General features: G+C 38.3%; 1 protein-coding gene across 11 annotated transcripts in view; it reads left to right on the plus strand.

The window, feature by feature from the left end:
- Nrg1 (neuregulin 1) overlaps positions 1–22327 on the plus strand; it is a 999063-nt gene that overhangs the window by 420972 nt on the left and 555764 nt on the right. The window lies entirely within an intron of this gene.

Genomic DNA, 22327 nt, shown 5'->3' on the forward strand with positions numbered 1-22327 from the left:
ATTTATTCCATGTTTTTAAACTATTGAAATTAAGGTTTTCTATTGTATATGAACATGTCAGAAAAATCACCAGTGAAGAACAAAAACTGTTTATTGTCATTTATTAGTCATCAGTACAAATAGTATTTTAAAAACCATTTAAAACATCTTATTGAAATTTATATGTTGTGTTTAAAATGCTAAAATTTATACTAGACATAAATCAGAATTAACTTTTAGTCTGAAAGTTAGGTGCATAAACAAATAATATACAGTGATTTTCTAGGTATTTGTTTCCCATTTTGGCATTTCTTTTCAGTTGACCTAACCTGAAGATAAAAATGACAGCTGTTTTTCACTTGCCACTTGAAAGACAAGTAATAAGAACCTCAGCAGAACTCCTGGAGAATTTTCATAGGGAAAATAAGCATATTGACATTTTTGACTTCTGTATATTGATTTTTGGCTCCAGCTGCTCCAAAGCCATTAAGAGTTAGAGTTAATCATTCTAGATTTTTTATTGTCAGTCAGTTCTCTTATTCATAATGCTGAATAATAGCAATACTACTTAACTTTATTTATGTTCACATTCAGAGCTATGGTGAAAAATTCACAATGTAGCATATTGAAATCTTTCAGGTAACAGATAAAATGCATGGCCTTTAATAGGCCACATTTATTAGGTTGATTCATTTAGTAGATTGATGTTCTAGTGAAAGAGTAAATCTTGCAAACTTCTGAGGTAGTCCCAGGATGGTCTTAACAACTACCATGCTAAAAATATCAGTATCTTTTTTCTTATTTAGACAACCTGAAGGCTCTTGAAATATGTTCAGTTCTTATTTTTTATTTAACTTATTGATGAAGTCAACTTAATTAGCTATGAAAGGAATGACTATTCCTATGCTAGTGCCTTCTTTCTCTTCAAGTTTATAAGAGCTTATTGGTAGAGACTGATGTTATATCTAGTAAATGCTTCCTCTATAGGTTTATTAAGGGTTTTGGATACAGTATATAAAGAATATATATTTAAATATAGAGTCATACCACAATCTTAAAACTCAGAATAAAACAGGAAGTATGGGAGAGCATAACAGTGATCTTCTAATGATGTCCATTCCATAGTTCCTGATAAGATAAATGCTCACGTTGCTTTAAGACATCAAATCTGTGATACTTTAGCACAGAAGCAATAAAAACTAATTCAGGTAGCACAGGCCAGTACTATATTTGTCAGTTCTTCATCACTATGACAAAATACCTGAGAAAATCAACTTAGAAGGAGGGGAATTTATTTCAGCCCATAGTTGCAGAAGTTCCCATTGTTCCATTCCATTGCTGGTTGCAGACTTTGGGCCATTGTTTCTGATCCTGTGTTGAGGCACCAATCGCAGCAAAAGTATGTGGTGTGGAAAACTTGTTCTCCTCAGGGTGTTCAGAAAACAAAGAGAGGAAGAAGGGGCTGGAGCCCTGATCACCCTGCCAGGGAGACCCTTACTTTCTGAATGACCTTACTGAATGACCTTACTTTCCCCCACGGGCTTTATGTTCTAAAGGGTTAAGCCCTCTCAATAATGTCATAGGCTGATGACCAAGATCTCATCACATGAACCTTTGGGGATATTTAAGATCCAAACCATACTGAATGTCAATTATATCCCATAGTCAGGGAATGTCTACTAAATGCCAATTTATTCTGTACAGTTTATTTTTAATTGTGGCATCTTTGATGTAATTTGAAAAACATCATGAATCAGGATCAGAATTATATGGTGTCTATCTATTGCCATAATAACCACAAGGCTTATGATTTTTCTACTAATTGTACCTGGAAAGGTTGGCCTAATGAAGGTAGCAAAGTATGGATGTCCAAGCATTGTTTCAACCCCATCCATATCCACCACTAATTCTTTACCTTGTTATCAGTAGTATAGAGGAATACTATATCAGTACTAGCCCTGGGCACATGCAGAATTTAGCTGTCTGAGCAACTTGATTTGCAGATCCAGAATTTTTATTTTTTTGGTACCAGAAATTGAACTCAGGACCTTGAGCTTGCCAGGCAAGTGCTGTGCCACTGAGCTATGCCCCAGCCCACAGAAAAGACTTATTAAAGATAGATTATGAAAATTAGTAGGAAATGTTGAAATTTCAAAATTTCGGCTTTACTAATGAATGAATTCAGGCCAGAGACCACTCACCTCATAGGTAGCAAACTGAGCTTGAGTCTAGGTGCTCTGTTTCTTCCTAATTCTGTGCTGTTCCCACTTTACAGTGAACTCCAACCAGAGCCACACATTCTATCCCCACATAGCCTACAGTTAGAATCACCATCTAATCAGATACAAGTGGGGCAACAGGTCCAGATGGTGACTTAGTATTTGTATATGTTCCCCAGGCCTTTCTCATTGGCACTAAGAAACTGAAGAGAAAAATGAAAGTTTCATATTTAAGAGTACTGGAGGTGGCATCTTTCACAGATTCTAATACAAATTTTTTGCGATAAGCACCAACTCACTGAGTCATGAAGAAGAGCAATGAGCTTGTATATGACCTCGCTTACTAGCTGCATTCTTCACTATTGGATTGAGAGGAAGCTGGGAGCTCCTTCAAATGCTAATATAATAAATCTCTTCCTTTACTTTCTATTTATGGAGCTTTGGGTGAGTTTATCATCTTCCTTGTTAGTCTAGGCTTCCTTCTCTGTCAAATGAGGCTGGCTGTGCTAAGTGGGAGAGCTATTGTAAGGATGAAAGGGACTAAAATTTGCAAATTCCATGTTGTTTGGATCATAATAGGTGATGATAAACTGTAGCTTTTTTATTATTAAACTACTTTTGCCTAAACCTTGCTAGATATTTTGAAGGTATATTTATCTGAGTAGGGAAGAAAACTAAGATTCTTAGGATCCTGACAGTGAGCCGAAAGACAGAAAGAAACAGAGAGAGAAGTAAAGTGCTATGTGAAAAAGAAACTCCTTAAGGAACTTCAAGGGCCCAACATCAAAGGAGAGGACAGAATAAGTGTCGGAGAAGAAAGGCTAAGAGAATGTCAAAGAAGAGGCTGGAAGGAGAGTAGACAAACTAGCCTTGTTTTATAAAAGTGGTAATTGAGGAAGATGTAAAAGAAAGAAGGAAAGAACACAGTAGCCAAAATCACCAGTCACTTTCCTCCGATTCATGGAAATACTTTTTAAGAGAGATCGTTGCTCTTTTATGTTCTAGCGAATATAAGGTGAGACTCTTTTTTTTCTAATGATGACCCTGTCCCAGGGCATGATCTCTCTCAGAAATTCCGTGTGTCTGAAGTGCTGTTACAATGTGCTCAAATGGACTGTCCTTAGTTTCTGTGACTGATGTAGGTTGGATGATGTACCTGTCAGATTCCCTCACAACTGCCCCATTTGGGGCCTGACTTAGACTCTCTGATTCAAATCATTGTGCTTGCAATAGATTTCCCTTCCCCATAATCCTCACACTCACTACCCCACAGTATGCCTGTGTCTGAAGACATTGCTGAAGTAGAATAAAGCAATATCTCCCAAACTTACCGGATTCTACAAATACCCAGAAGCATGATTCTGCTTCTTACCTCATTGTGATTATTAAAATTAGAAACTGTAACATGTGGATATGAAGAAACGTTAGACTAAAGCATGTGATGTTAGTGCATGGGCAGTTATGAATATTTTATCATCATTTTCCTGACAAATGAAGTGGACAATTTGACAAAAAGGCTTAGAATCCATATTCCTACAAAAGTTATCTGTTTTTGCTGAACTTTCTGGTTGCACCGAGTGATGATAATTTTATGGGTGACCTCTGAAATGTTTTGTCAGTACTTGTGGGGCACCTCGCCTCTGCAACATCTCTGTAATATTTTCCTAGCAGCCTGGCTGGCCCTTCCCTGCTCCATACTGTGCCTGGAAATATGAATTGGAATCACACTGCAGCAATCAACCATTAAATACATCTCAAGACTCCTTGGTCTGGAAGATACCAGATTCCTCTTTGAGTCTTCACCACTTTGCCTGCCTGGCACATAATGAACCCTCACATTCATAAAGTAAATACCCAAAGTAGACTCTTATGAAACTGCATATAGCAAATGAGAAACTGAACTTACCCTGGGAAACAAGAAGAAATAGGTGGGAGAAATTTACCATAGATCACCTTTACTTCCATGCATCTCACTGGGTATCAGTTTCCTTATCTGTCTCCAATTGAAACAGAATTGATCTCAGAGGCCAGCCTGAGCTTTATCAGTCTATGTGTGATCCTCCAATGTTTAAAATTTTATTTTGTGCTTAGATTGCAAATAATTCTCTAGAAGTGAAATCCACACACAGAAATAATGATGATTAACTATTAATTTTTAATTTTGTGACCTGAAGTTGAGTGGCAGTGGTTTTTGTCATATCTAATACCACAGCATTAAATAGTTACCTCAATGTCTGAAGCATAAGGTGGAGGCCTCATGGGGTCCTCCACATAACAAGATATCACTGAAACATTAGGATAGAGAAGTTACAGTAATTGCATTCATGCTTCCTTTGTTAAGTAATATTCCCTCTGAGATGATTCCTGCCAAATTTTCTGGCTTCTTTCCCAATCTAATTGTTAGTAAAATCAGAATTATCCCAGGAAGTGAAGCTGTGAAGGTTTTATTATAGGAAAATTTTATACCTAAAATTATAGAGCAAGGGAGAAGGGGAGAGAGTTGGATGAGGTGGAGGCAGAAGTCAGCAGCAGCTGCTTCCATTCATTTAGAAGGGTTGATAAGGGAATTGACCGCTGAAGTCAGCTCTGTGTGCATTTTATTTCCTGCTTTCCATCCATCTTGCAAAGTAAATTTTGAAGTGAAAGTGGGACTTGCATTTTTCTGTAGTGGATTGTTCTGCTTCTTTAGCAGAAAAAGCAGGAGAAATTCTATTGGCATCCTTTCAAATACTCTTAGCCCTCTATCCCCAAAAGGCAAAGCTGATGTTTGCTTATGGCCTGCAATGGCTGGAAGAAAACAACAAGACTTATTCTCAAGGCAGCAGTGGTGGAGGGCGTGAGTCCCTTTCTCTGTAAACCAGAAGAGAGTCATCTGGCCAGTTTTCTTCTCTCCTATTTAGTGCTATTTGGGAAACGGAAGGGACTGGGCTTACTAGAAAAGGAGTCAGCTTTGATGCCAGACATGACAGCTTGGTTTTAAAATTCACTTCATTCAACTTGGTGAAATCTTCTTTATGCCATTTCAACTCTATGAGCCACAGTGCTCTCCTCTGTACAGTTGAAATAATAATGTGAGGCCCAATGAAAATGCCATTCATTTGTTCAAAAACAATGAAGAATTTCAGGACTGCAGTTACAGAGCATTAGATCTAGCATGGGAATCCTTCAGGGCCACATGGGTCTGGGAATCCATGGGTCTGAGTGGCCACATTCCCAGAATGCTATCTGGCTGTTACGTTGTTTGCCTGTCATCTCCCACATAGCATCCCCTGATAGGATCTTTGTCTCAGGGAGCTGATCCCTGAAAACTACATTCTTACTGGCAGGCTGCTAGTGTAAATTAACCAATCAGAGGAAGAGGCAGGAAGGTGTGAGAAAGGGGTGAATCAAACAATTCGCTCTGTGTGTCTGTCTGTCTGTGTGTTTCTCTCCCCATGTCCTGCCCTTGAGAATTATGTCCAATGGTGACTGCTTCCCTCTCAGGATTGCCACATCCCAAAACAGTCCATCTTCTATGATTTTTTTTTTTTCCTTCCTGGATAGTCTTGCTGTGTAATTGAGCCTGACTTTGCACTCTCTATGGAACTTACGCTGGCTTCCAAATCACAGCCTTTCTCAGCCTCTTCAGCCTTCCTCAGTCTCCTGAGTACTGAGATTCCAAGTGGTGCCACCTCATCAGGCTTGTCCTAGGTGTTCTGATCCCATTTTCTGCCACAAGGTGGCAAAGCAAGGGGGTTGGAATGTCACCACCTTTTCCCTTGATCCCTCCAGTTTTTCCAGTGACAACTGGTATTTGCTATTGCTAATAGCTTGACTGCCTCACTGTTTCTGGTTTGGCATTTCATCTATTCCACGTCATTTTAATCTATTTCCTTTATTACATATTCTCTATTTTCCATGCTATGTGGTATCTGATACATATGTCTTGCCTAAAATGTTATTATGAGGCATAAATTTCTCTAAGGCAGTGGTTTTCTACTATCCTTTACATTCTACTTGTCAGTCATGAAATTAATGTAACAGGTCGTCAAAACAAGCATTTTGGAACACAGAAAATGTTTTAGTGCACTGCATTAAGTTGAAGAATGGTTTCATAAAACTTACAATTGTCTATATGTGTGTGTATGTGTATACTTCCTGATTTAAAATCTGTTACTTTCTGCCATTTGGGATTTAAAAAAAATTTTGGAAGCCAACAATCTAAAATTTTGGCACACAATAAGTACTCAGTCATAGCAATTCTTGTTGCTATCCAAGACTGTATCATACAAACACAAGCTCCAATCAAAGTCCAAAGAGTTTACCATTCCAATGCACTTGAACTCATTAGAAGCGTTCCATATAGCTGGGCCAGGAAGGACTGACATGGCCCAAGCACTGCTTTGCATCTGTTTGTTTGATTGTACACAGACAAGCCTAGCCTGAGTCACCAGCCTTGGCTGAAAAAGAAGCCAGCCAGGTCCAAAGAATAGAAACCATTTTAAAATAACGTTTTATTTTCCTATGAGTCATCACAAATCTGTCCATGCCACATCTTTCTCCTACTGCTGAATACTTTCAAATGGGCAGATTTCACCCAGAGAGGTAGCCAGGAAGTGATGGAATAAAATAGCTCCCCAGTCAGCACCTTAGGAAGAGTGCAACTTCTGATATTCCTCTCCTTCGTAAGCATCAAAAGGCTCTACAGAAATAACTGTGTTGCTGACATCCACGAAATTGGCAAATAGTAAATATTATCGACCTTCCCACACCTGCTGATGAGTGGAAGAACTAGAGTGATTCCAGACTCCTTTCTTCTTCCATAGCTGTAAATGAATGCTGTTATATGTTAGCGGCCACCCAGAGGTGAAGGTCCCGCAGGAGAAACTGTAGCACCTTGCATACACCTTGTCCATTTCCTCAGGCAAGGAAGCTGTAGTTAAACCTATCCAACTTCAGAGAACCACTACTGCTGGAGATGACAGTGTTTGCCAAGATAAAAGGGCAGAGGGAAAAAGAAAAGCAGAAACCACCAACACTTCTACAGGACTTCCATTTTGCCTTCCCAGCCACCCTAGTGGGGTGGGTACCTAATTTACTCTCATTTCTCTGCTGAGCTGCCAGGCAAATCACTTGTTCAGATTCATTCAGGAATTAGTTGTAAAGCCAAGAATCAAAGCTGTGTAGCTGCTGTGTTAGTTTTCTTCCCCTCTCTCCATACTGAGTGCCAGAAGGTCTGCATTCTAATTTCATTATTGATGAATTTATCTGATTAGTTCACTGAATCAACCTCCCTTACCCATAAAATGTTGTTCAGGATGATTTAAAGTCCTTTCCAATGTGACCTTTTATGTTTATTTTGTATTCAGAGGGATTATATTAATGCACCCATTATATTCTGGTCCCTTCAAATTGACCAGTTTACTACTTTACCAGACAATCCCAGTGGAAGTATTTTGCTCATCATTCACTCCCTTGTCCCAAGTGAGGGGAGCATGGTTTTAAAGTGGCCCTTGTCTGCTGTTTCTACCATCTGACCTAAGGCTGCCTTTCCCCTTTGGCACCTAGGAAATAACCCCAAGAAGCATTCTGAGCTCCGAGTCTGTCACACCCACCCTGAAGGCCGAACCGAGTCACAGGGTGTGTGACTGATCTACTGAGATTTGTTACAGGGATGCACTGGGAGGGTATCAGGAGAAGGGGCTGCACAGACCGTGCACTAAACCATGTTTCCAATTAAAAGAAGTGTGAGTCTGGAGAGAACCGTCCTCCTGGTGGAGCTCTCCACCACTTGGACCAGATGACTGAATGTCATGCAGCAAAAAGTAAATGTTTATGCCAAGCCAGGTGCTTGGACTATACAGAGCTCTATTAGGCATGAGTAAGTGGTTTAATTGGCTCACCTTCTTCAGCTGCTAATGTGTTACTTACAAGGGCCTGTCAGAGAAAATCTTTTGTGATTCCTTTTTAACAGCTGGTTCATGAAAACAAACTCAAAATGTTAAGGAAGGATCTTTAGTTTCCTATTTTCTTCAAATTCATATTAAAATGATAGTAGGCAAGCATAGCTAATGCATGGTCTTTGGGCAGAGTTTATCACAATGAATGGGACACTGTTTTGTCTTTGTTCTCTAGTTTGAGTTTGTTTTATCTCTTGAAGATAGAATCCTAACTAAACACTGTGGACTTCATGTAATTTGTGAAACCAACCAACAAAATGCCACTAAGACAGAGCTATAATAATATGACCATCCTCCATAAATATGTTTTATTCATAGAAGACTGCAGTCAACGTGACATGTTAGCAACAATCGATGCAGGGCTTCTTTTCATTGGTTTCACTGCTGTTGGTTTTACTTTCTAGAGATAGTTTTCAAACATGCACTTGTTAAATTAGGTGTCTAGAATAGTTTGGATGGAAAAATGTATTAATGTCTCAGAAATGTTCTCCTCATATCAGACTGGAACTCACCCCACTGGTTCCTCTTGTCTCTATTCTTTACTTCTGTAGTTACCTAGGAGATACGGTATTTGACTTTGAAATTCATAATGAACTCAGAAATTATGAAAGTGACTCCCAGTACTCCTGTTCTGAACATGGTACGAGCGCTACAGAGCACAGGTTTTAATTATAAGTACTAATTAAGTGTAGGGTGATTATTATAATAAGTTTAGATTAAATTAAGTACAGGGTGATCATTCAGGATATTCTTAGCTTTGTTCTCTGAGAATTTTTGCAATTCCTTTTTAGTTAAATATTTCCTCAAAATATGCCCACAGAAGGAGATTTGAATCACTATGCATCATGAAAAAAATATAATCATCTAGTAAGTTCTTAAAACCCTGGGCACTCTTTGCCTTTCCTTGAGAAGAAGCATTGGCACTAGCAGATTTATCTCTGGGAAATCTTAGAGTAGAGGAACTCACTTACTTTTATCCTGGTCCATATTACTTTCTCAAAATTATTTGACCCTATTCACTCAGATCCCTGTTTTTATTCTGAGAATTGTTATCTTTTACCATCTTTAGTCAGCTCTCCTTAGCACACAATTGGAAAATGGCCTCTAGGAGTATGATTCTATGATTTATTGGTAGTTTTCATTTCATTGAGCACTCACCACGTTCCAGGAATTGTTGCAGACACTGTAGATGTTATGCTAGTGACGTACATAGTAGGGTTCTTTAATGAAGGCTGAATGTGACTGCTTTAACTAGATTATTTTGCTCACCTATAAAAGTAAAATGGCAGACAGTTGGAGTTGGGACCGCAGTCTGGGACTCTCTGTGGTGTGCTCTACTGTCTTTCTAAGTGTGCCCTTCTTGGTAGGATTGTTCCTTCCCTCAGAAAGGAGGCAGCCCTGATAACAGAGAAAACAGAAAACCACTTCCGCGTAAGGAGATGGCTTGTACTGTGCTGATATCTCATTGTCCATAATTTCCTGATCTAGCCACTCAGTTTACTAGGCGGCCTGAGGATGTACAGTCTCTTTCCGGGGAACACCAGTGCATGCCAAGCATAGGAGGGTGCCCCCTAGAAATACAGGGACTCAGGCTTCAGTGTCACATTACTTCCTTCCATGGCTTGGGTTCTTAACTGCTATACAGAGTTGCAGTGCTTTTTGCATGACAAATTTCTACTCATTTCCGCCATTCTTAGACCCATTCTTTTCCAATTTTGAAGACAACTCATTTGCTAAGTCAGTGTGACGAGTCTCTACTTTTTTTACCTAAACTACATCTTCCTTTCTTTCAGGGCCCAAGCCTAAAATGCATTTCTCAGCCTTACACATGTATAACCACATGACTGAAGTGCAGTTGATGGGATATGAGCCCATCTAATGTTTTACCACCTCCGGGCCTGGACTGGAGAAGCCACCCATGCGCTGCCTCTGCCCTGTCCCTTCTTGCCAGCTGAGTTGGAAATGACACCAGGACAAATGGAAGGCTATAAATGAGAAGTGGCCAAGCCTTATTTAGCTTGTGTCTTTAATGATTATGTGGAAGAAAGCTACTCCAGCAGTCTGTCTTCCATGCTCATACTGTAATGTCTGTTTTGTCTGATTTATTTTAAAGGTTTTTATCCATTCGTTCTGGCTGCTAGCTTACACTGAATAATATAATCACTAGCATGATGTCATGGCTGACAAGTTGACAGCCTGGTTCAAAATCACTTGCCATTTTTTAGTGATGGAAATTGGAAACTTTACTGAATCTCTATTAGCTTCAATTTTCTCAAACTAAAACATTATTCATGGAGTCATTGTAAGAAGTAAATTAGTTGATAAACATTCTATTTCTAATTATGCATTCTAACATTCAATTTGTGCTTATTCTAGTTGTTCCATAATGTCTATGTATTAGGAAAGAATCTGAAAACAAATATATGTTAGAGTTCTGCATTTATTTTAGAAAGCTTCCACATTTTTATTTCAGTCATTACAAAAAAAAAAAATTCTCAGTCAAAAAAAGAGAATATCACTTTGGAATCAGTTGACGACTTTAATAAAAATACCTGTGTGGCTACAGCTAGCGAAGTCACCTCTCTGAAGCTTAAATTCAGAATCAATAAGTTTGGAACAAAAGATGAAAAGAATACTTTCAGACTTGTTAGGGTTCATTACATTTCTAAAAGTCTGTGAAATCTCCTTGCTCATTGATGATTTCCCTCAATTAGATTTTCATGTGGAGCACTGAAGTCATTTCCGCGGACCTATGATCACCTTTACCTAATTGTTATGACTGAGCAGTAATTACTAAGAATTTGGAATCTCTGAATGTGTTATGAAGATTACAGTTTCAGAATTGCTGCTCCTCCCAACAAGCCCAGAGATTTGGGGTGGCTTATGAGGGTTTAAACATTGGCCCTTTGATCTGTTAGCAGAGATGAGGGCAAATGTGTGGTTTCCATCACAGCCTAGTCAGGCAAGGGATGGTCATGAAGCGTCTACCTCAAAAGTGAACACGCTGATTGAGCTGAGGGATGGGAATGCTGTAGATGATCTAATTGTCTATAGCACAATGTGCCTCTGAGTGTTTCCTCTGGAGTAAAACAAGACACAAACTCTGCAAGAATGGAATTTCATTTGTAAGACATGGGCAAACAACCGTCAGGCTCCACGCCCACTTTCCCTGCTGAGAATTCACTTATATATGGAAAGGCTCCAGGATTCTCCTGGTGTTTATTTCATAGAAAAGATTCAGTAGTTACTAATTCCACTAATGACGCACACTTTGGCTTAATATCTTATTGCATAAAAATGTGCAAAGCACTTTAATTTTTGCCTAGTCTTGAATAGGAAGCCAAAATAATTGGGAAATAGCAAATCAAATGTTTTGCATTTGTTATAATTTGTGTTTGTCCACTCAGTGACATGTCTATAAGAAGCTAATGTATTCTGAATCAACACAGTAAGAGATGGTCTCACAAGTGCCTGACAAACACTAGACTCTAAGATTGATTGGTGATGGAGCTCCGTTTCAGAACCCACATAATTTAACTGGGAAATTTTCTTGTGTATGGTTGGTTGGTTGGTTTTGTTTGAACCTTTTCTTTGCAAAGTAAATCACAAAACCTTAGTTTATTGGTGAGTTCCCATTAATTCTGTGACGTATTAAGTGTCGCTCTAAAGTACCTGATTCACATAACTTTGTGGTGAAACATCATTCCAGACACACTGTATTACTTTTTAGTTTTTTTTTTTTTTGTTTAAAGAAAGATTAAACAACACAGAAAATAGGTAGAAATAGTACATACACTCAGAGAAAAAAAGAGTAAGAAATCACTAGTTGATGTTGTCGTTTTACAAATAGTTGTCCAAGGTACAAAAATGGAACATGTAAAGTGGGAATTCAAACAGAGAGACTGCCACAAGTTCTAATCAACTGTCCAACAATAACTTAGTAACATGGTTGTCAATCCTATACATTTAAACATACATGCAGTTATCCATATCTTCGTTTATGTTTAGATTAAACAAACTAAAGCAGGTTAAAATCATTTTGAACAAAGAATAATAGTATTGCTGGATTTCACTTCATGACACTCCATGATCAGTACTGGGGACTGTAGTGTCTTCTTTTTAAAACTGAATTTAAAGAAAGACTAAAAAAACAGAAAACGGGTAGAAATAATACATAATTTCAAAGAAAAATAAACAGTTATAAGTCACTAGTTGATGGCTACAGATTGTCTTCTTACAAATAGTTATTCAAGATACTAAATTGGAGCATATAAAGTGGGGACTCAAACAGTGAGACTGCAACCAGTACTGTTCAACTATCCAACAAAAACTTAGAAATATGGTTATCAATCCTCTACGCTTAAACATATGTGCAGTTACCCATATCCTCAATTATGTTGACTTCCAATAAACCCAAGCAGGCTAATATCACTCTGAACAAAGAATAACACTATTGCTGGGTTTCACATTATGACACTCCAGGATCAGCACTGGGTATTTTAGTGTCTCCTTTTCTTCAAAGTATCTGTTCTTTTCATCATTTGTCATAAGATCAGTTCTCATGAACTCTTTATAGATTCTACACATGCATGGGTCTTAACATGTATTTTTTTTTTAATTTTGAAAGTAGAAAATATGCAACAGCGCAAGACAGAACAAAGCCAATTGAGACAATGCAGTGAAATTGGTACAGGATTTCACAGTAGGATACTGGGATAGTAGTACTAAGTACTATGGTATATCTCTTTAATTTAACAATAGCTATCCAGTCAATTACATATTGTAAAATCAAACCAAAAATAGAACATTGTAAAACCAATTGAGAACACTGAATAGAGCAAAAGAAATATAACAAAAAGTGAAAACAACCTATGCCTTCAAACAGAAGATAGAAGGGAATCCCCCATATTTGCTATACTGCATATGGTCATCCTCCCAAGAGATGTTGAAATATCTATCCTCAGTAGGTAAGGGGGGAGTGGGCAGGTGGGAGAAGGGTGCTTGATTTTCAGCTCAAGTGGAAGTTGGCTCACAGGTAATGGTTCTTTTCCAGGCCCAAGCTGCAGGTGCTTATCAAGAGGGTGGGTGAATAAGCTGCCTGAGTCCCTCCATGGCCGGAACTCTGGAGCTCTGTTCTCCTCCTGGCCCCACTTTTTTGATTATTAAGGAGAAAAAAAAAAATAGCACTAGTCGGATTATTAAGGATAAAAAACAATAGAACTAGTTTTTAGTTTTTGCCTTTTTTTTTTTTTTTTTTTTTTTTTTTAGTACGAGGATTGAACTCACAACCTCAAGCCACTTGCCAGACAGGCACTTATGCTACTGAGCTAACTCCGCAACCCATTTTATTTATTTTTATGAGATGGATTCTTGCTATACAGTTCACATTGGCCTCAAACCCATTATGGAAACCAGCTGGCCTAGAACTCATGGCCATCCTCCTGCCTCAGCCTCCTGAGTGCTGTAATCAGAGGTGTGCACTGCCATACCCAGTTTAAATTTAATTTTTAATGGTCAAGTCATTGAAGCATTTTTATAGAAATTCTAATATAATTTATAGAATTTATAGAAATTCTAATAGAATAAGAACATGAGAGAAAGGTAATTTTGCATATAAATTCTAGATTATGCATTCTACCTTTGAGCTCACAGCAATAGAGTCAGGTTAAGAATCCCTAGGACAGGTTTTCCTTTTCTTTTCTTTTTTTGTCATTATCATTTTAAACATGTATTCTTGTTTAAATAAAAATATGGTTATAAAAAGGGAATTTAGGAAAATCTTTATTCACTTTTCTAAGTACATTAAATGAATAGTACATTAAAAATAACAGTACATTAAAATCATGACAATCTTTTTTATGTATGGGCCAGAAAGTTTCAACTTCTCTTTATTAAAATACATTATTGATTTGCTTTTTCTCTTTTAAAAGCGAAGTCCAAAAAGCAAATCTGAATGACCCAGAGTTTTAGAGTTATTATAAATAAGCAAACTGTATTTTAAGAGCTCTTTTTAATATCCCTTGAACTCAGCCTGTAGAAATGTATTCCAAAAGTCCACGCCTATAATTCCAGCATTTGGGAGGTTGAGGCAGAAGGATCGCTATGAGTTTGAAGTCTGCAACAGAAACTGTATCATGAGATCCTTATTGTATAGTTTTTAATGTCACAAAAACAAATACAACTAGTTTTAAAACTTGAGATCCTTTATTTCCAAACAGGTCAAAGCATATGTTCTGCTGTCTTTCTCTATTCCAAATGCAAGGGTTCCACTGCCTGAGAGGCTTCTTTTGAGCTTAAGGGGTGGGATGGGGATCTGTAATAATTGGCTAGACTGGATTGCCCCGAAGAGGCTTCTTCTTGCTTGTATCCCTCATGTAGGTGGAAATCCTCACCACAGTGATGGAGCTAGGACTCTGTTGTACAATCACATACACACATTTACGTAATGTTTCTGGTCTTAATGCACTCTGAATTACATTGAGTCCACACAACCATTGAGTGTGCCGCGGGAGGATTGTTGTAGAATATAGTTAAAGAAGGTTAACAAGAGGTACTTTCCTTTTCAGAAAATCGTGCTGCAGACAGCCGTGCTGTCTATGGCAGTGAAGTCTCCAAGAACTCACACCTCTCACGACCCCACGTGAACTTCCATGTGCAGGTTTCAGCCGTGTACAGCTTTACTGCTGCTCTGATACAGAACGATATGCAAATTTGCATATTGAAATACTAATTATTAAAACTTTTAAATGATTTTATCATATAATTTATCTTATAAATTATGATATAGTAACTGTATCAGTTTCTTTGAGAAAAATGCTTTCAAGTGATGTTTTGTTTTTCTTGGTCTTTGCAGCGCTTGGTCACACTAATTTTAAATTTTGATAGTAGTTACTCACAGAGGCCTGTTGTTAAAGGGACTAGTGAATTACAGCCTTCTTAGAGCTGAGCACAAGAGGAAAATTTGACTGGCAAAATGAAATAGTTCAAATTTATGTCTTTTGTTCTCAGAACAATTACCAATGAAACCTATCAAAAGAAATGAAATTATTTATGAACAAAAATTGAAACATTTAAATTCACTTTCTTTCTCTTTTTCCCTACATTCCATAAATGCTCCGTAATGGAAGCTTGAATATAAGTTTGCATAAATGAGTTGTGGCAACCTAATTTAGAATGAATTAGAACCTGGTAATACTTTAGCTTCAGAGCTCTGAGATTTCATTCTTTCATTACTTTTCCTTTCAGGACATTGTTTAGCCATGCACCAAATTTGAACTATACTGAGTCAAACCTTAAGAGGCAAAAATATGTTTCTGTGCAGTCCTCCTGTAGTTAATTGGCACTTCTGGATGGACATTAGGTTTACGTGGTCCTCTCATAGATGTGTATAGAAATCTCATAGATTTCACTAGATGAAATCTAAATTCATCTTAACCTTTCTTATCACCCACTTGGGCTCTCCACTCCCTACTGACATCATGGGCTATTTGTGTATAAAGTGAAAATTTTTTTCTCTCTCTCTCTCTCTCTTTTTTTCTTTTTTTGAGACAGGATTTTGCTATGTAGTTCAGGCTGGTCTTGAATTCACTTCATAGCCCAGGTTGGCCTTGAACTCAGAGCAATCTTCTTGCCTCAGCCTCCTGAGTGCTGGGATTAAGGCATGTACTATCATGCGCTGCTCCTGTATAAACTGAATTTATATTCCTATTTTCTATCAGCTATTCTAACCTATTAACTTTTCCATTCAAATATACCACTTCTAAACACTTCCTCTGCATTTTAAAAGCACTAACCATTATAATCACAATAAAGGTACCTAATTATTTCTGAAATGCTCACAATGTACTGAGATCACAAAGTGCTTTAACTAAATTCCTTCATATTCTTCTCTTAACCTATGAGATAAATAATAGTTTTATCTTTATTTTACAATGAGAAAAATGGTCAAACTGCTTTGGTTTGATTGTGACTTCTCCAAAATTCATGTTGAAACTTAATTCCTCTTGTGGTAGTATTAATAGGGCCTTTGGGGGGAAGTGATTAGGTCATAAGGTCTTTGGTTTCATGATAAAATGATTGCCTTGTAAAAGGGCTGAAGGAAACTAGACTCTGCTTGCCTTTCTAGCTTCCACTGTGTGAGAATGTAGCAAGAAGACCCTCACCAGACATGCAGCCCGCTTGCATCTTGATCTTGAACTTCTCAGCCTCCAGAGCTGTGACAAGTAAATTCCTATCATTTATAAATTACCCAATCTGGAGTATTTTGGCACAGAAACATGAATGGAAAGATCCTCAAAGTGATTTTTAGCCTTTATCACTTGGCAGAGGTCACAGTATATGTATTTGATTCGCAGGCCCTTTATACTGCTCAACTTTCCTCTTTTATGTTTATATCCTTGGATCTCTGAGTCATCTTTTCATGAGTCATTGCCTCTGGAACCTCAGTACTCAGGAATCACCTGTATTCTACTGCTAAATTGTGAATAGACCTCAGAATTCATTTAATCCAACCCTACCCAGAGCTGATATCTCTTACCTACTCAAAACCCTTTGGCAAACCAAGTATGACTTCTCTTGACATTAAACAATCACCATGATCTGAATCCATTCCAGTCTCTCCATTTTAGCCTCTTTTTTTTTTTTTTTTTTTTTTTTGTCAATTCTGATTTTGTTGTCTCTTAGACAGGATGCTCTTCCTACTCACACACACCTTGTTTCTGTGTGTGCACACAGCCCCATTTCCCCAAGTCCTGTGGTGAAAGGGAACTTGTTTTTACTGACACTGACATGTCTCACCTCTCTTCCTAATGCCTTGCTGGCACGTGATTGTCATATGACTCTGTTTCTAAGTTTCCTTGAAAACTCTTGTTGCGGTGATTTCTGAGTCCCACAAGTATTTTGTAATTTTTTGATTAAGGAGTTCTGTTCATCTTGCCTGCTGCGTTCTTTGTTTTGTTGGGAAGACTGAAATTCCTCCTGCCTCTTTGCTTCCACTGGGCTTTAGACATGATCTCTGTTACAGTTTCTCTTCACATATTTATCGCTCCTGGACTACATATTACTACATACCTCTCCTGCACCATACTTTAAAGCAGAAGCTATACCTGCATCCTTGTTAGCTTCTCAGAATCAGAACTGTAGGTTAAGTGAGTAAGGAAAAGGCTGAGAAACAAACTCTGATGATGTTGTTTTCTATACCTTGTCTCTGAGTCTTGCAAAAAATAAAACTATTAATCAGTTAATACCCACCCTTTAATCATCTTGTTGAAAGGCAGCAATACTGTTTTGAAAGTAGAGGCTGAAAAGCAAACAGTACATAATGTCAGTGGTTCCTGCTAGAGGCAGAAAGGGCAGATATAGGAAGACAAATATGATATAATGAAGTTGAGCCACAACACAAGGTTAATGCTTCTTCACCTTCAAAGAGTACCAGGGCATCATTTCTCATCATAACTGTTGAGTTTTTGGAAGTCTCATCCAAATGACAGTGCCTTCCACAGCCAGCTATTCCCCAGGGCTGCCCTAACAAGCCAGCCTGTGATGTATGGGTAAGCTCTGTCTGGCTGTGTCTACCCAAGTGGTGACATAAGGCTACTTACTCTCCTTCATGGATGCAGACAAGGACGCAACCCGTAGTGGCACTGATTCTTGAAGTAGAAGACTTGGAGAGGGAGCCCAGTTTTCCATGGCACTGATTGTTATTTTCAGTGAGATATTTACCTCTCCAGTTTTCTCTCTGCCAAGTAGAAATCAAAGTATTTCTTCCAGCATCTCAGAGTCTTAACTGTGTGTTGCTGGCTTCCGCGGCTTCTCTTCAGTTGATGAGCAGCTACAGAAGAGCTTTAGAACTGACATGGGGAGAAGAATCTCTGAGGAAGAGATGCGCTGCATCCCACATCTCCCTAAATCATCCACCAGCTGTCTTTTATTAGGTCACCAAGAAGACATGCCTAGGGGGACACTTCAAATAAATCAGCAGTCTAGGATAAATTGGATCTGCTCCCAAATTGTGTCCATAGTTTCTTATTTCCATGAGCTTATCTCCAGATAAGCTCTATTTTGTAATGCTTTGCCAGTAAGTCTAGAATGTACTGTGAGTGAGAAATGTGTTTCTAGAACTTTCTTCCTAGACTGTTACGCAAACCTTGGCCTTCACATTGTCCTTCTTCAACTTGTATAAGATGCATGGCAACACAAGGCTCCAGATACTTTAGCCTAAAACACCCCTTTTATTTTTTTGTGACAACAGCACTGGAGCTGCAGCCTCAGGTCTTTCAAGAGACATTCTGAGAGAATGGCCTTCCAAGTGACAGCCCTAGAGAAACATGACTACAGACTTTTCTCACCACCTCATGAAGAAGGAAAAACAAAAATGTCCACAAGAAGCTTGCCAAACCCGAGCGAGTTACCTCTTTCTTTATATCTCACCCAAGCCTCATAGATTGTGGGACCTTTAAACTTTTTCCTTGTGGGTGGAGGTGGAGAATGTATGTCTGTATTCATTTACAAATTCACGCCAGGAAGAGATCTTGGGCTCAGAAAGTCTTACTAACAGTCTGTTTCCAAAGAAAGCAAAGGCATCCACAATCCCAAATCTTCCCATTTGTGCACAAACACATGAATATAAAATAGAGTCTGATTAGGACTAGCGGAATGGTGAGATGTGATACAGGCATCTCTTCTGCCTCTCCCCCTTCCTTGGCAGTTTTTGATGAATCATCTAATGAAGTGCATATATTTTATAGTAGTATGTTTGGAGGTAGTGACATGATAAGATTATTCCTTCCCCTCACTCCTGGTCCTGTTTTTGCCTGAGTGGAACCACTGGCTTCCTCCCTGGGCCCAGCAGCTCCTGTGAGGCATTTTCCTCCACTTGGTGGAGCTGTGCACATATGTGCTTGAGGTAAATGGGCCGAACTCCCCCAGACTCTACTCCAGCTGCTCAGGATTGAAAGATCTTTCCAGTGCATCCGTGCATCACCCTGGCTTTGCATAGTGATGCCTTCCCCCTGACGGCACTAAAATTTTAATTAGTGGGCAATGCGCATTCCTATATAATGAAGCATACACATGGCAGGAAGTTAAGAGGACACGTTTGCAGTCCCAGTTTCATTGTCAACCAGCTGTGTGCTTCTGGGTAAATTGCTTTATTTTACAGTTCTTGACTAAGTGGAATAGGAAGTAATCTCTGGTCTGCTTAGCTCTCGAGTCTGGTGGAAGTTTAATGTAAAATTAGCTGTGAAAGTGCTTGGAGACTTGAAAGAATGGGCCAAATGCTTGTTGAATTGTACTAGCTTTTCTAATGTGCAGACCGCCCTATCCTGCCTAGTCTTTTTCACTTTCCAATCCATTTTCTTTGCTCATCATGGATTTGCTCCATGCAAATAAGCTCCCATCAGACCTCAGTTTAAAATCCTAAATGTTTCCTCCATCCCCTAGAATATCTGCAGCTCCTCTAGTGGCTTTCAGATCTCTTCACAATATGTGCCCTTCATCTCTGGGCAGTGCTAGAGATGCATCAGTGCTCTGGATGTCAGACCTTCCCTCTTGATTTTCAGCTCCTGGCATGGTGCTTCTCTCTGGCTTCTCTGCAGGGTACCACTGACTCATCTTCCACATTTTAGCACAGAGTCACTTTTGAGGTGAAGTTTCTGTGTCCTCTGTTAGCAGTCTGACATCTGTGCTCCCACCATTACTGTACTGCCCCCAGATATTGTTTTATCTGATTGTTTCTCCTCCAACAAAGTCACCCTATGGATGACTCAATATTGTAACACTGCCAGCTAGTAAAATCTCTAGCTTATAAAAAGTTCTCAAGAAATCTGTGCTTAATAGCAATCCATTACTATATTTTCCTATAGGCTTCTATAGCAAAGTACTACAAGCCTGTTGCTTTAAACCAACAGAAATTTATTTGCTAATAGGCTGAGAGGCTGAAAGCCTGAAATCATAGTGTCACCTGGGCTGTGCCCCCTCTGAGATTCTGGGTAGAATCTTTCTTGTTCTCTTTGGCTTCTGCTGGTGGTCATTTGTCCTCAGCACCCATGGCTTAGAGCTGCTCTCGCTCTATTTCCTCTGTTGTCACATGCTACCATCTCTGTGTGTCTGTGTCCCTATCCATTTTCACCTTCTCATAAGGGCATCAATTACTGAATTAGAGCTCACTGTGGTGACTTCATCTTCACTTGATTATTTCTGTGAAGACCTGATTTTTCAAGTAAAACTACATTAACAGGTACTAAAGATTCACTCAAGATTTTTTTTGCAAGGGGAATACAATTCAGCTTAGATTGATAAAACAAATAATATTTTAGAGAAAAATTTTCCCTTGGTTGCATATCTAATGTGTATGTATAGTGTATATGTGTACAAATGCATATATATATGCATACGTTCATATATTATTTTATGTTGTGAAATTGAGACTAATTATCCCAAAGAGAAAATATAGTTGGTCTCATCTAAAGCACTTGAAAGACATCTGTCTCTTTCAGATGTAAATTTCTAAATGACACAAATATTTCTTTGCCAACTTTCAGAATACTAAATTAGGATAATCCATCACCAAATAAACCCTGTGCTTCTAGCATTTAAAACTTAAAAGAAATCTGAGGTTCGTAGTCAGCTTAGTTATCTCTGCAACACAGCTTCCAGAATCACCATTTATTCAGATCTCCAAATTAAGGAGCCATCTGTGATTGGATTTGCTCCTTTTTTGCCACTTTCTTTTTCAGGAGGCCTGTCTTCTGGCCCTTAATGCATTTTCCTCCAAATGTCTCATGTACATTGTAGATCTTGTCCCTAGACCTCAGATTATAAAAAATAATGTCATGTTTTTAAAAAGCAACTGATCTACTAAATTATGCCCTAATTTGTAGCATTTAGCAATGCTGAAATAAAGTGGGAAAAGCTCACAAAAAATTTAAAGTACTTTTTAATGATTAACATTGTATAAAAGTCATTGAGATAGACATTTCATTTTGTTTTAATTAAAAGCATTAAAAGTAGTGCATTTGGTAAACTACTGAGTAAATACTCCTACTTTTTAATGATTTTCATTGTAATTAGTGGTAATATTGGAGTCAGCATTTGACTCTAGGTGCCAAGCCAAAAGCCTGTATTTTCCTGACTTCCAGCTTACTGCTACGAGGCAAAATCTTGCAAGAAACCAGGAATAAATAATCTTTGAGACTGATATGAGAGGAAAATAACAGATATGCCCTGTAAACTGACTTTGCTGAAGCAGGTGTTTTAGAGAATGTGAATCCCTCTTTTAGACCAAAAGCTTTATAGGTTACTAAATGACCAATGCACTTTCTCCAAATCCCATTCCTTTGGGTTCTCTTAGAATTTCAGATTAATTTAACCAAATACCAGTCTTAACTTTATCCCACTTTCCCTGAATATTAGTGGCTGAAAATACTTTCACTTTTATAAATGGAAAAGACATTGAATGAGGGAAAGAGGGGTTTAGAAATGTCCGATTCAGGTCACTGCACTGCTTCAAGGCAGTTTGCATGTTGCATTCATATTTTCAAAGTCTAAATTGGAGCCCTCTAACACTATTAGGGGTGCGCATGTGTGCAAGAACACCACCATATGGCAAAAAGCAGAGCTGCTAAAACTGCATATAACAGAGGTTAATTAGAAAAATAACTGAATCCCATACAAGGTACTAAGAATATATTATTTTCTAGATATATTTATCAAAAGTCTATGCATTGAGAAAACTATTGGGACCTACAAGTGCACGTGCTAGGAATAGTTCTGTTATGAAATATTCACATGTTGGAAAACAAAGCATGTTTATGAAAATGTAGTTATAGTCTCATTTTCAAAGGCATGACTATAGAAATCTTTAAACAACTGGAAATTATGAATAAGTACAAATAGACGTCATTTTTCTCTTTTCCTGTTCTATTCAATCAAAGGCACTATTCTAATTTGCCTTCTTGAGATTTTGGGCCAAATGCTGCATTTTTAAAAATCTACTTGTTGTAATGAAGTATCCATAAAATCTAAGGCACAGTTACCTCTCAAGGCTAATGCAAAGAAAGGAGTTTCAGAAAAGACTCTCCAGCTCCGCTGAATCTCTTTGCCTCATTACATCTGTTTCCATCCTGGTGTGGACAAACCTATGGTTAGTTGGCCTTCCTCCTCTTCAAAGCAAGGTACAATATTAAGTGAAAA

Source organism: Cavia porcellus, unplaced genomic scaffold (assembly GCF_034190915.1).
Source record: "Cavia porcellus strain 051 isolate PalLab524CR breed Dunkin Hartley unplaced genomic scaffold, mCavPor4.1 scaffold_29, whole genome shotgun sequence".
NCBI classification, from domain to species: domain Eukaryota; kingdom Metazoa; phylum Chordata; class Mammalia; order Rodentia; family Caviidae; genus Cavia; species Cavia porcellus.